The sequence below is a fragment of the Triticum dicoccoides genome, chromosome 5B, assembly GCF_002162155.2.
Source record: "Triticum dicoccoides isolate Atlit2015 ecotype Zavitan chromosome 5B, WEW_v2.0, whole genome shotgun sequence".
NCBI lineage: Eukaryota > Viridiplantae > Streptophyta > Magnoliopsida > Poales > Poaceae > Triticum > Triticum dicoccoides.
Window position 1 is genome coordinate 450,765,394 of NC_041389.1, and position 9,787 is coordinate 450,775,180.

The following is a 9,787-nucleotide window of genomic DNA, read 5'->3' on the forward strand; positions in this document are numbered from 1 at the left end:
CTCCACAACACTTGACTCCAAATAGGAAGAAGCGCTCATCCAGTTCCTCCGTGAGAACTGGGACATCTTTGCATGGAAGCCTTCTGACATGCCGGGTGTTCCCAGGGGACTGGCTGAGCATCGTCTACGAGTCGACTCAAAAGTAAAACCTGTCAAAGAACATCTGCGACGGTCCATCGTCCAGAAAAGAAGGCCATTGGTGAGGAGGTGGCTCGGCTCTTAGCAGCAGAGTTCATCCGAGAGATTTACCACTCCGAGTGGCTTGCCAATGTCGTCATGGTCCCTAAAAAGGACAAGTCACTTTGCATGTGCATCGACTTCAAACATATCAATCGGGCCTGTCCGAAAGATCATTTTCCTTTCCCCCGCATCGACCAAATAGTCGACTCGACTGTGTGATGTGAGCGCCTGTCTTTTTTAGACGCCTATTCCGGTTACCATCAGATCCATCTGTATGGACCCGACGAGATCAAAACAGCATTCATCACTCCATTCAGGTGCTTCTGTTATGTCACCATGCCATTCGGCCTCAAGAATGCCGGAGCCACGTTCATGAGGATGATTCAGAAGTGTTTGCTCACTCAAATCAGTCGGAATGTGGAAGCATACATGGATGATATTGTGGTCAAGTCACGGAAAGGTTCCGACCTGCTGACTGACCCTGCAGAGACATTTGCCAACCTCAGGAGGTATGATATCAACCTTAATCCGTCAAAGTGCACATTGCGAGTTCCTGGAGGAAAGTTACTTGGTTTTCTCGTTTCCGAACGAGGAATCAACGCCAACCTAGAAAAAGTTGGTACTATACTCTGAATGAAACGTCCTGTGCGTGTGCACGATGTCTAGAAGCTCACTGGTTGCTTGGCCGCTTTAAGTCAATTCATCTCTCATCTCGGTGAGAAGGCATTGCCTCTTTACTGACTGATGAAGAAGTCAGACAAGTTCGAGTGGACTCCTGAAGCTGATGCAGCGTTTGCAGAGCTAAAAACCCTGCTTTCCACCCAGCCGGTGCTTGCTGCTCCAATCAGCGGAGAACCTTTGCTGCTTTACATTGCAGCCATGGGACAAGTCATCAGTACAGTACTTACGGTCGAGCGGGAAGAAGAAGGGAAAGCCTTTAAAGTTCAGCGCCCAGTATACTATGTTTCTGAAGTTTTGACCCCATCAAAGCAAAGATACCCTCATTATCAGAAGCTTGTATATGGGATTTATATGACCACGAAGAAGGTTGCTCATTACTTCTCTGACCATTCCATTATAGTCGTCAGCAACGCTCCATTGTCAGAGATTTTGCACAATAGAGATGCAACCGGTCGAGTGGCAAAATAGGCGATTGAACTCCTTCCCCTAGATATCAAGTTTGAGGCAAAGAAAGCCATCAAGTCCCAAGAAATAGAGGAATTTATCGCCGAGTGGACTGAGCAGCAACTGTCGACTCAAGTTCACTCGGAGCACTGGACCATGTTCTTTGATGGTTCTAAGATGCTGAATGGTTCCGGTGCTGGGGTAGTGTTGGTGTCCCCCCGAGGAGATAAGCTCAGATATGTGCTCCAGATTCACTTTGATTCATCCAATAACAAAGCAGAATACGAAGCACTCCTGTATGGGTTGCGTATGGCCATTTCACTCGGCGTCCATCGCCTCATGGTCTACGGCGACTCAGATTTGGTAGTTAATCAAGTGATGAAGGAGTGGGACGTCAGAAGTCCAGCCATGACTGGTTACTGCAATACAGTAAGGAAGTTGGAGAAGAAATTCGAGGGGTTAGAGCTTCATCATATACCCCGACTGAAAAATCAAGCAGCTGATGATTTGGCAAAAATAGGTTCCAAGAGAGAAGCCGTTCCCAGCAATGTGTTTTTGGAACACATCCATACACCATCAGTTCAAGAGGATCCATTCACCGAAGAAGCCCCGCAACCAAAAAGTGCCACGGATCCGACTAAAGTTGAAGTTCCAGCTGTGGTCGACCTGATCATGGAAGTTTTGGTCGTCACTCCCGACTGGACGGTGTCGTACATCGCGTATATCCTAAGGAAAGAGCTCCCAGAGAATGAAGAAGAGGCTCGACAAATCGTCCGTCGATCCAAAGCCTTTACTGTGATAAAGGGACAGTTGTATAGGGAAAGCGCGACTGGAGTCGGTCAGAAATGCATAACACCCGAAGAAGGTCAGATAATCCTTGATGATATCCACTCGGGGACCTGTGGTCATCATGCGTCCTCCCAGACCATTGTGGCTAAAGCATATCGAGCGGGGTTTTACTGGCCAAGGGCTAATGAAATGGCGAAGGAGATAGTCGACAAGTGCGAAGGGTGTCAGTTCTATTCCAATTTATCGCACAAACCCGCCTCAGCCTTGAAGAACATTCCACTCGTCTGGCCCTTTGCTGTTTGGGGACTAGATATGGTTGGACCACTGAGAACTGGCAGGAGTGGCTTCACTCATGTACTGGTGGCAGTCGACAAGTTCACTAAGTGGATTGAAGCTAAGCCCATCAAGAATCTTGATGCCAGCACTACTGTCAGCTTCATCAGAGAGTTGATATTCAGATATGGAGTTCCGCACAGCATCATCACTGATAGTGGGTCAAACTTCGATTCAGACTAATTCAGAGCTTTTTGTGCTTCTCAAGGCACGCGGGTCGACTACCCTTCCGTCGCCCACCCCCAGTCGAATGGACAAGCAGAAAGAGCAAACGGCCTAATTCTCAAGGACTAAAACCCCGGTTGATGCGTGATCTCAAGCACGTAGCAGGCGCGTGGGTCGGCGAACTTCCTTCAGTTCTTTGGGGATTGAGGACCACTCCTAATCGGTCGACTGGGCGAACTCCGTTCTTTCTGGTCTATGGAGCTGAAGCCGTTTTGCCGAGTGACCTGCTTCACAATGCGCCCTGAGTCGAGCTCTACTCTGAGGATGAAGCAGAACAAGCCCGGCAGGACGCAGTCGACCTTCTAGAAGAAGAAAGACAGATGGCCATGATCTGATCGACTATCTATCAGCAAGACTTGCGTCGATTCCACGCCAGAAACGTGAAGAGTCGAGCCTTCCAAGAAGGAGTCTTGGTCCTCCGAGTGGATCAACAGAAACCGCACAAGCTCCCTACTACTTGGGAAGGCCCCTTCATCGTCGCCAAAGTTCTCCACAATGGAGCGTACCGTCTTTACAATGTCGAGCACCAGATTGATGAGCCACGATCTTGGAATGCGGAGCTGCTCCGCCCCTTTTATACTTAAGTACTCACTCGGATGAGATGTAATAAAAAGTACCTTTGTAGTTTGTTTATCAAAGACAAGAGTGTTGTAATTTTCCCAGTGAATATTGTTGCTTTTGTTTACGTGAGAAATCCCCCAGTGGGTGGCTTAGCTGCGAATCCGTTTCGCCTAAGTTTGAAAAATCCTGCCGAGTGGTGAGCCTGCTTCTCACTCGGAGGCTTAGCTGCAGTCCAGTACTCGCCTAAGTTTGAAAAATCCTACCGAGTGGTGAGCCTGCCTCCCACTCGGGGGCTTAGCTGTAGTCCAGTACTCGCCTAAGTTTGAAAAATCCTACCGAGTGGAGAGCAAACCTCTCACTCGGAGGCTTAGCTGCAGTCCAGTACTTGCCTAAGTTTGAAAAATCCTACCGAGTGGAGAGCAAACCTCCCACTCGGGGGCTTAGCTGCAGTCCAGTACTCGCCTAAGTTTGAAAAATCCTACCGAGTGGAGAGCAAACCTCTCACTCGGAGGCTTAGCTGCAGTCCAGTACTCGCTTAAGTTTAAAAAATCCTACCGAGTGGTGAGCCTGCCTTTCACTTGGAGGCTTAGTTGCAGTCCAATACTCGCCTAAGTTTAAAAAATCCTACCGAGTGGTGAGCCTGCCTCTCACTCGGAGGCTTAGTTGCAGTCCAGTACTCGCCTAAGTTTAAAAGATCCTACCGAGTGGTGAGCCTGCCTTTCACTTGGAGGCTTAGCTGCAGTCCAGTACTCACCTAAGTTTAAAAAATCCTATTGAGTGGTGAGCCTGCCTCTCACTCGGAGGCTTAGTTGCAGTCCAGTACTCGCCTAAGTTTAAAAAATCCTACCAAGTGGTGAGCCTGCCTCTCACTCGGAGGCTTAGCTACAGTCCAGTACTCGCCTAAGTATGAAATCCATTTCGATCTGCAAGGACGACGAGGTGCAGGTCGACAGCCACCTTCTCCTTCAGAGCTACGCCACAAATACAATGTGCACTCTGCAAGGACGATGAGGTGCAGGTCGACTGTCACCTTCTCCATTGGAGCTTCGCCACAAATACAATGTGCGCTTTGTCCCGATCTGCAAGGACGCAGGTCGACTGCAACCTGTGCTTTGTCCCCACCTGCAAGAGCGATGAGGTGCAGGTCGACTGGATTCTCCATCTTGGAGCTGCGTCACAAGTATTAAAAGTATATTCCGAGTGAAGAACAAAATTTTCTCGAAGGCAAATGCAAGCATATTCAATGATAAACCAAGTTCAGATAACGTCCTACGGATTCAGAAGTGCTCAGGCATCAAGCCTGTTAAAGTTTAACCGGTTACAAAACCACTCAACATTCCGAGGCAAATTTAAGACGATGCATAGAAGTTTTTCTTACTCCTCAGGTGGAGGACTGGAAGGAGCGACGAACTCGTCCAGGTCGATTCCATCAGCAATCCGAGTGGCAGCAGCAATAAAGGTCTCCATGAAAGATCGGAAGTCATGCTTCTTGGTATTGGCCACTTTAAGGGACGCCAGCTTCTCCTCTCGCGCATCCTTGCAGTGAACACAGACCAGGGATAGAGCAACATCAGCACCACACCTGGAAGAAGACTTTTTCCATTCCTGCACTCAGCCTGGAACTTCATTCAGTCGAGTCATTAGGGACTCGAGGTCATTTTGGAGCGTCTCTCCCGGCCAGAGCGTCGTGTCGATTCGTGACACCGCAACCTTCAATCGGGCAAGGTACTCAACCACACCAGCAACACGAGACTCCAGTCGGAGGATGTTCATGGTAGCTTCATCCTTCACAAGAGAGTTAACGGGGTCCAAGCCTGTCTCCACTCGACTGGTCTCCTCCTCAAAGTTCTGGCTGAATTATGCAGATACAACTCAAAGATTAACCAACAGATCTACGATAAGTTGATGATTACAAGTCAGTCGGGCAGGAGAGATTACCCTCAAGCATGATGAATAACTTCTTGGCGAGCCCTCCCAGATAAGCCTCCAGATTGTTCTTCTTCCCCACCAGTTCTCCAGCCTTGTCATTCAGAGATATCTTGTCGTTCTTCAGATGGCTGACTTCCTTGTTGGCCGCGTCGAGAGCAGCTTTCAGATTGGTGTTCTCCTCTTCAAGTTTTCCGAATGAAGCAAGTTTCTCTTCCACAAGCTTCGTTTTGTCCGAAGCCACCTTCTGCGCCTCGGCAAGGTCGTGGTCCTTCTTCTTTAGAGCTTCCTTCATTTTATCTGCGAAATGACAACGCGGTCAGAATCAAGAATGGATAGAAAGATAAAGACAGTTGTCAAGTTCTCACCAATCATACCTTTTGCCTCGTCCTTTGCCTTCTTAAAGTTCTCCTGAACAAGCTTCAAGTCAAGGTCGAGCTAGATATGTTTGTTTTCCAACTCAGTATAGCGAGCCACGAGCTCGCAAGATTTCTATGAAAATCAGTGGATAGACATCAAAGAGAGGTTGCTTCCGAGTGACTAAGAGAAAAATTGTAGCATTTCTAAGACTACAGGAGAATCAAAATATTCAACAGTAGTCTCGGGGACTACACCCAGTGGGTGCACTCAGCGTGCCCCCACTGGTTCTACCGACTTGATCCGATAGTCGACCGAAAGAGACATAGAGGTTATGATCGAAAACCATAGCTAACTGGCAGCAGTCAGCCATGGTCTCATAAAAAAATAGGTTCTTTAGACTACAGTCGACTGCCAGCAGTCCACCATAGTCTCGGGGACTACACCCAGTGGGTGCACTCAGCGTGCCCCCACCGGTTCCAAAATTCCATTCGACATGGTCCGACCAGACCGAGTGACGAAGTTAGAGTGAAGAAAGGCAAAATACAAGACTACAGTCGACTGCCAGCAGTCCACCATAGTCTCGGGGACTACACCCAATGGGTGCACTCAGCGTGCCCCCACCAATTCAAATATTCAATCGACACACCCAGTGGGTGTACAGATGCAAAAATCTTCGGAAAGAAATTCTTCAGATAGCATATCCTAACAGAACAAGCGGTGACCAACTAACCTGGATGTTGCTCTGAAGGGCTGAGCTAGCATCATAGGCCGCTTGGCTGGCTTCCCGGATCACCTTCACCTGCTCCATCATGATCCCCGCCTGGCGTATAGCCTCCTTAGCAGCACCCGCCTGGTCCTCTGGGACGTGGTGTGTGGCGAAAAGGGAGGACGGATCAACAGTTGACATCGAAGGCCGGACACTCATCAGCGGCACAGCGAAGGACACGGAATGCTGAGTGACATCATCATCCCTTTGAACCGATGACTCAGGCGCTGATGCAGTTTGAGTGGTCTTGCCAGTCGGCGTCTTTTTATTCCTCCTTGCCCTCAGGGGCTGTGACACTCCAAAATTTTTATTTGGTTTTTATCAAAAGCTTTGTGGTTTTGAGGAGAGACTTTTGTTTTTTTAATTTTTTTTTCTTTTTCAGAAAAACCTTCCTCTTAAAAACCTCCTTTTGCCTTGGCAGGGATTTTATTTCTTTCAAACTTTGGTGGTTGATCTTTTGCAAACTTCTTCTCTGTTGGTTCTCTCTCAAAATTATTTTGGGAGTTTAATTTTTTCTTTTAAAAAGAAACTCCATGAAAATTTGGGATTTTCATATCTTTGAAGCCACCCTTGGCTTTGTATTTTTGCCCATGAGATAAAACCCCTCCAAAACCTCCCCTCCCCCTTGTGATCCACCTAAATTATCTGTCCCAACTAATCCAAACTGGTTTTGGATTTTTATTCTAATTATTTTTCCCCCAATTCAATTCTGAAAATTATTTGGAGCCTGAGAGATTTTCAAAGCAAGTGCCCTATTGCATTTGAGTTTTGACCTCAAACCAATTCTCCTGGATTGTCCTTAGCATCCATAACCCAGAACCATCTTGATCCACTCCTCCTCTTTTCAGAATTTTCAAAATTCAGTCTCTGCAAGTTTGGACCAGATTTGCCAAATTTGGTGAAATTCATATCTACACTCCTCCAAAAATTCCACCAAAAATCATGCAGCCTACTTGAGCAAGGAGAAGCCACTCCACCAAAAATCAGCTCAAGGAAAAATCACCAGATGCCAATTTCATTCGGTCGAACACCTTGTGGGCACTGTTACTGTTCAAAGTTCAGAAAATTCAGTTTCAGTGTCATCTTCAGTTTCGACAGTTTCAGTCACGCAGCCACAGTGCACTTGGCACGTTGCTCGCGGCCTCGCTTGCTTGTCCGAAGCTTCACACGCGCACTTGGCGCGACCCTGGCGTCGGTGGCGCCCTGGCCCGCCTGCGCCGGCGTGTCTTGCGGCGGCCGGCTCCCCGTTACGGCCGACAGGAAGGAGAACGGCGGCGCAACGCCGTTCGGCGCCGCCCAAATCCTCTGGTGGCTCCGCGTGGCCTTCTCCGTGCCAGCGCACGCATGCGGCACCGTCGCCGTGGCGCAGCATGCACGGAGCGCGCTCTCTGCCGCCGACGGGCCCGCACCACCCCGTTCCGTCGAGCTCGCCCTTAACACCCAAACCCCTGCCAGCTTAGCACAAAAACGGACCCTTTGAACCTCCGTGATGACGCTCGACCCCCTAACCATCCCGACCGAGCACTGCGCCACCGTAATCGCTCGCCGGAAATCTCCGTTCACGGCAACCGCCTCGGGCCGCCTATATAAAGGTGCCCCGAGCTCACCCTCGTGCACGCAGCATCACCACTCCTCACCAAAGCACCGCCAGGCCACTAGGGGGACCTCGAGGAGGTCTCCTTCCCCAGCTCCGGCCGCCCCGATCCGCCTCGGCCTCCAGCTCGATTCACTTCGGTGAGGCCACCTCCGGCGCCCAAACCTCGGCCGTAGCCCTCTCTTGCACCCAGTAGTCTAACCCCACCTCAATTTAATCTTTGCAGCCCTCTCCGACGAGCTCCATCCACACCCGAACCACCGTCCGCCGGAGTTGAGACCGCCGTCGACGTGGTGCTCACCGGCGACCAACACCACCACCCACCGTTGCGGAAGGACACGGTGAGCACATTGGTAACCTCTGATCCCCATGCCTCACCGTGGATCGCCGCCAGCGACCACAGCAACTCTCGGGCGCCGACGAGCCTCGTCCCTCCCATTTGAAAATTTAAACATGACAAGTGGGACCCGCTGTCAGCCTCTCTGTCCTTTCTAAACGAAGCGTTATCTGAAAACGCCTTCTGCCAAATACGTTTTCTCTTCGGGCTGGCGTAATCGCTACCGAAGCGTTTTCTGCTTTTATAAACTAGCCCCTGGAAATCTTCTGTTTCATTACAGATAAGTCCCTGGACAAAAACCCTTATAACTTTTAATCAGAAAAGTATTTTTGATTGATTCTTTTTTTGTTCTCTTTAAATTTTTGTCTAGTTTTTTATCAGATTTATTTGAAAAATATTTGGTTTACCTTCTGTGCTCTCCTTGGTATTTACGTTAGCGCATATATTTTCTTTAAACGTAGATACCGAAGGAGGTGACGGAGCCGCGAACTTCACCGAGCTAGGCTCCGACTACTCTGAACCAGGCAAGCATGTTTGAACTTTTGATATGATGAGTGTCTCGGCATGTTTTGCATTTAGTTAGTTTCATGGCATGTTGGTAAGCATACCGATGAACGTTATTTTATGTGATAATAAGGTGAGTGAGTTCAATGATCCATACGTGGATGAATGTGAATATGAATGGCCATGTGTTGGCATGAGGATGGGTACGATGGCAGTGTTGTAGCATGCCAGTCTTACGCCAGACTATGTGACTTCAGTGTCAAACCATATCGGTCCAGTACCTATCATTTCCTTCCTTGTACTACCACATGTTTTCCGCAAGGAATATGGTTTAGTAAGTTTCAAACCGCTTTCATGGTACACACCAAAGAGGAGAGGTCGTGATGATGGTTCCATGGCCCTGGATTAAAGCCAGTCATCCGGTCAGGGGGCATGGGTGTTTCCGGTTGGGACCGAGAGGGGGGCACCCCTTAGAGCGCGCGTATATAAATTTGATCCCATGCTATTCGAGGTTGTGATCTCCCCGTCTCAAAAGTTTTTCTTGGACGATGACTAGGGTGATTCCTAGCATCGAGAGGTAGGATGGGTGTGTACCGGTTAGCTGTGTTTTCTTCTGAAATACCGTAAACGGAACTAGTCCTTCGTGACTACGGAAATCCGTTGACTGTGGGAAAAATTTTGTACAAACTCTGCAGAGTCATATATTCCTCCAAATCATCTCTTCCATGTCAAGTTTTGTTCCTTCTTATCCTAATCAATTGTCAGCTTTGATGACAGAGACTCCGGTGAATCGCATGAGTGCTAAGTCCGGTTAAATGATCACTCCTGTGGATGGACTAACCCGTTTGTTTTCATGAATTGAATGTTTATTATGAGTATTATTTACTTGTGAATTAAAGCCCTTTATGTGATGTCGCTCAGACGTCCGACTGTGGCATTTCTTTTAAAGCCCTTTCTGCGATGTCGCTCAGACGTCCGACCGTGGCATTTCTTTTAAAAGCCCTTTATGTGATGTCGCTCAGACGTCCGACTGTGGCATTTCTTTTAAAGCCCTTTATGTGATGTCGCTCAGACGTCCGACTGTGGC